This window comes from Antechinus flavipes, chromosome 4 (genome assembly GCF_016432865.1).
Source record: "Antechinus flavipes isolate AdamAnt ecotype Samford, QLD, Australia chromosome 4, AdamAnt_v2, whole genome shotgun sequence".
Classification (NCBI taxonomy): domain Eukaryota; kingdom Metazoa; phylum Chordata; class Mammalia; order Dasyuromorphia; family Dasyuridae; genus Antechinus; species Antechinus flavipes.
In genome coordinates, this window is record NC_067401.1 from 357,502,984 (window position 1) to 357,508,640 (window position 5,657).

At 34.2% G+C, this 5,657-nt stretch overlaps 1 pseudogene; it reads left to right on the forward strand.

The window, feature by feature from the left end:
* Window positions 1-563: 563 nt before the first annotated feature.
* Window positions 564-1,331, forward strand: LOC127559699 (beta-1,4-galactosyltransferase 5-like; annotated as a pseudogene).
* Window positions 1,332-5,657: the final 4,326 nt, after the last annotated feature.

Here is a 5,657-nt window from a genome sequence, read left to right on the forward strand (position 1 = left end):
ACCTTTGTATCTAATCGCTGAAATAGCTCTCAAGACTCACTAGTAAAAGGGCAAAAGAAAGTCATAATCAATTCCAAAGAATAATGAAAAGAATATAGGGCGTGGAACTAGGAGACCTAGATTCAAATCTTGGACTTCATGAGACTGGTCATGAGACCATGAATAAGTCAAATTCTCAAAGATTCAATTTCCCCACTTGTGAAGTAAAAATAACTATATTCGTATTATATATCTCAGATCATTGTTAGTAGAAAGTGCACTTTAAAGAATTACATAAATATAAGTTTAAAACTGCTCAAGAAGTTCTGCCAGATTGATGTTATAATAATAGCAACTAACAATTACATAGAGCTTACTATGAGCTAAGCACATATGCACCGAGCTAATGTCTTTATAATTATTATCTCATGTGATCCTCACAACAACCCTGGAAGGTAGATATTATTTTTATCCCCATTTAACAGATGAGGAAATTGGGGAAGACATAAATTGAGTGATTTGCTTAGGGGCACAATTATTACGATCTCATCTGTTTCCTAAACACATCTTGAAAGTGAGTAAAAATGGATGACATCCATGAATTCTTCTCCAGAGACCCTGCCATCAAACTTGGAGGGCATTGGAAGCCTAGTGATTGAATGCCTCATTGGAAGGTGGCAATCCTTATTCCATTCCAAAACCGTTATGAGCATCTCCTTGTTCTATTCCAGCACCTAATTCCTATGCTACAACATCAACGTCTGCAGTTTGCATTCTATGTTATTGAACAAGCCGGTGCTCAACTCTTCAATCATGCTATGTTTTTTAACGTTGGCTTTCATGAAGCAATGAGAGACTTGAATTGGGATTGTTTGGTTTTTCATGATGTGGATCATATACCAGAAAATGATCGCAACTATTATGGATGTGGGCAAATGCCAAGGCACTTTGCAACCAAGCTAGATAAGTATATGTATCTGCTTCTTTACAATGAATTTTTTGGTGGAGTGAGTGGCCTTACAGTAGAGTAGTTTCAGAAAATTAATGGCTTTCCTAATGCATTCTGGGGTTGGGGTGGAGAAGATGATGACCTCTGGAACAGAGTACAGAATGCAGGCTACTCAGTGAGCAGGCCAGAAGGTGACACTGGAAAGTATAAATTTATCCCTCATCACCATCAAGGAGAAGTGCAGTTTCTAGGGAGGTATGCACTGCCGAGGAAATCAAAGGAAAGACAAGCTCTGAATGGCCTCAATAACTTGAACTACTTTGAAAACATCACATATGACGCCTTGTATAAAAATATAACTGTAAACTTGACACCAGAGCTGGCTCAGGTGAATGAATATTAAGAGGAAAGAAGATAAGTTTGCTTTACCCATCACCAAGACAACCTGGTGAGATGTTTTGTGAACCTGCACAGGAAGAGAACAGGAATATAGTGGCTAATGAAGGAATCACAGGGTTTGAAGAATAATATTGCAAAATGCACACACAAAATATCTTTGATCTCCAGGCCTGCACCCCCTTCCAAAATGTTTAATCTAATTCTTTATGATCCAATGTCCTTTTAGGATTGTGAAAGTATGAATTTAATTCATTTCATATTCTAGGGCTTGTAAGACTTTTTCCACTCATGACCCTTTTTTGTCTGAGAAATTTTTGTATGACCCCAGATATATAGATATGTAAAATATACAAATCAAACATTTATTGATAATCATAATTTTGAGACCCCCACATTCAATTATAAAATACCATATGAGGTTGTTTTACAAGCTGGAGTCTAGGTGAGATATAAAATTGAACATAACTGGGAGCCAACCAGAAAGATTGCAATTTGCATTGGTCAGTGAAGTTTTCTTACCTAGGAAGTTCTTATAATATGAAATGCTATATTGCTGGTTAGCAGAACACTATGACTTCAGAAGAATAAACCAGCCATTTATTAGCTGTGTGGATCTTGAGCAAGTCATTTGATGACATATATATAGTGAAGGACCTGGCGTCAAGGAGACCTGAGTTTGAATTCTGCCTCAGATATTATATGATCATGGGTAAATCACTTCTCTCAGTCTCCACTTCCTTATCTGTGAGATAACATCCACCTCATAGGGCTATTGTGAAGATCAAGTAACATTAAGTTAAGAGCTTTGCAAATCTGCAAGTGCTATATAAATTTCAAAAATTTATCAGAGAGAGTCAAAAATGACACCATTATGTTTGTATCAAGTTATAATGTGTCATGAGATGAACCAAATCAGTTCCAATAGAGCAGTAATAAATTGAACTACACCCAGCAAAAGATGACTATGAACCATTACATAGAATTCCCAATCCCTATATTTTTGTCTGTTTGCATTTTTGATTTCCTTCACAGGCTAATAGTACACTATTTCAAAGTCTGATTCTTTTTGTACAGCAAAATAACTGTTAGGACATGTATACTTATATTGTATTTAATTTATATTTTACCATATTTAACATGTATTGGTCAACCTACCATCAGGGGGAGGGAATGAGGGGAAGGAGGGAAAAAATTGGAACAAAAGATTTGACAGTTGTCAATGCTGTAAAATTACCCATGCATATATCTTGTAAATAAAAAGCTATAATAAAAAAAGTTATAATGTGTCCAAATATGACTGATCAGACCAGTATAAGCTAGGAATGTTCTACCATAGGTTGGACACAAAAATTTAATATGAACATCAAAAGTGGAAATAGCTTTAAATTTGTGCATCTCGTGTTTCTTTTAAACTACTGAAAGTTTGCTTAGTTCGCAGATCACAATACTTTCTTTGATATGTTATCATATGATATCATATCAAACACTATAGTATACATTGTGTATACTTTCATTTGATGTGATACAGTAGCTTAAGCAATTTCCACCTATATCAAGTCACCTTAGAGTCAACCACCAATTCTTCCCTAAAGGGAGCTATGGTTAAGTACTCTTCTTTCTAGACTGAATCCATGCAAATGATTTCAAGGACAAAAGGGCTCAAGCAGGGAAAAAGACAATTTTGAAAAAAATATATAAAAAACAAATGATATTGAGAATCTTCCTACTCTGATCTATGTACCTCTCAGAACTTGGAGTTCTGAGTATTCTAATACAGAGTTAGCAAACACATGGTACACAAGTATAGCCAGAACCAGATTAAAATGTAATTGAGAAATATTTAACCGAATTTACATACATATATATATATATAATAATAGAATATAAGAGAAGAATAAGATCATACAGAAATATTACATTTAAAAATTAAATCAGTATGTGCCCACAGGAATCTTTATGCACACATTAGGTGTCTGTTTCTATATGAGTTTGACGCTTCTGCTCTAGAACTGCAATCATGAAATCTTGTAAATATTCATTTAGAATATTAAATAGAGAAATCTTGTGTCTTTTCAACTTATCTCTATCATATTATGCCCCCCTCTTTTTAGATCATTGCTTAATGGACTAAGTTTAGAGATGCATTTAAATAAACTATCTTCAAACTGCCACCAGAAAAAAGATTTTAAGAGAAGTAAACTTGATGCATCCATGACTGTCAGAAAGAGGGGTAAAAACACAACAAACCAATGATGTGGCATGCCAGTCAGGGCAAAACTACACTAGTCTAATATATCCAGAATTATTTCTATCTCTAGGTGATATTCTGCAGATTTCTTTTAAAGAATCTCAAATTTAAAGCCTACTCCACCTTTAAAAAAAATTTATATCTCTGAGATTTATTTAACATGATTTAATCCCTATTTTAAAAAAAAAACCCAAGTGATTATATTGTTATAACCGACGAAAGTTCAATTTTGTTGCAAATAGTGCAAAGAATAAACATTTTTCTACTGTTGAAAATGTAACTATTTTTTATATGCAACAAAATCCTTTAGAGAAATGCTCAATATTCCTTTGTGTGCAGATGTTACTGAATTACCCTGATTTTGTTTCTTTAGTCAGATAGGTGACACAATGAATAAGAGTTTTGATCCTGGAGTCAAAAGACCTAATTTCAAATATAGCCTCAGATATTTATGAGCTGTATGACTCTGGGCAAGTCACTTCACATCTATCTCTCTCAGTTTCCTCAACTGCAAAATGGAGATAATATCATTTTACTTTCCTAGAGTAGTTGTGAAGATCAAAATGAGATAATATTTGGAAAGTGCTTAAGACACCACTGCCTGGTACACAGTAGACCCTTAAGAAATGCTTGTTTCCTTCCTTTTCAAATTTCAAATTTCCTTCTAATTTCAAATTTATCAACTTGTTTATTCCTTATTCAAAATAACACAGAATCTTAGACATGAAAAAAGGCCTTGGAAGTCATCTCACCCAAAATCCATCCCAAGGAAAGCTGTACAACATCTGTAATAGAAGTCATTCTTTTGTTTTAATGCTTTTAGTAATGGAGAGTTCATTATTTTTCAAGGCAGTCCATGGCCTAGACTATCTTAAAGGTCCCTACTAAGTCTAAATCCTATAATTAGGGCACTGGACAGCTCTAAGAGTTAGAAGATCCTATCTTATACAGGGCCAAATTCAACTTTATAAAACTTCTGATCATTAGTTCTTATTGAGTCCCCCAGAACAAAACAGTCTATTCTCTCTTCTCCCAGACAAATATTTAGAGATAGTTAGCATATCTCCTCATAGTTTTCTCTCTGTAATATCCTCAGATTCTTCAATCAATTTTTACATGGTATTGTTTGCCAAACCATTGATGATCCTGGTTTTCCTTACTCACAGATCTTATTTTTTAAATTAATCTTGAAAAAGATTGGCTCCTCTTTTTAGTTCTTTAAACAAAGACTCACAAAATTCTTTTAGATATAATGATATTATTTTTCAACTTCATATCACTATTTCTGAGGAAGAAAAATAACTATTAAGTTCAATCTATGAGATTCAACTTTATTCTAAATAAAAATTAAATAGAAAAAACCTGTGAGTCTCATAATCATGAGACCATTTTTGACTTCTCTCCAGAATATGCAGTACCCTGAAAAAGAATGTGAGTTGCAAATTAAACCTTTAGCCATTTTCAACCATTTGACAGACTGGCCCAAGAAATACTGCCCTGTCTGGCAGATTGGAAGCATGATGTGCTCCTTGCACCAAGGTGTGAAGGACCCAACCCACCACAACTCATCTTGAAGGGCACAGCTGGTGAACTGTACACTGACTAAAGTATTGGAGAGAGGGAGCAAAAGAAGAGACTGAAGTAAATTGTTTTCCTTTTTTCAGTTTTGATTATCACATCAACTGGAAACAATTTTCTGGTGAGGAAAAGTTGTCATTCATGCTGGACAAAAATGCCAAGAAAAGAAATGTTTCCACAAAATAGGAAGAAGTACAATGCTTTGTCAAAAAGTACTGAGATAATCTTAGTTATCTTTACTTGTGACAAGAACACTGTCATAATAAAACCAGGAGTGTTAGGTATGCTAAGCCATTGTAATTCATCAAATTTCATGAGACAACTGTCAAGCTGTGTTTTCTAAGATACTTATATCTTGTGAAATGATGTAGGTCCTTTGGTCTTTCATTTCAATAACATGTCAACAAAGTAACAGAGCAGGACTTATCTTTCTTTTAGAAATAAGAAAAGGTGAGAGTGACAGCAAGTTGGAGAATAAAGAAAAGAGAAACATGACAGAGAGAA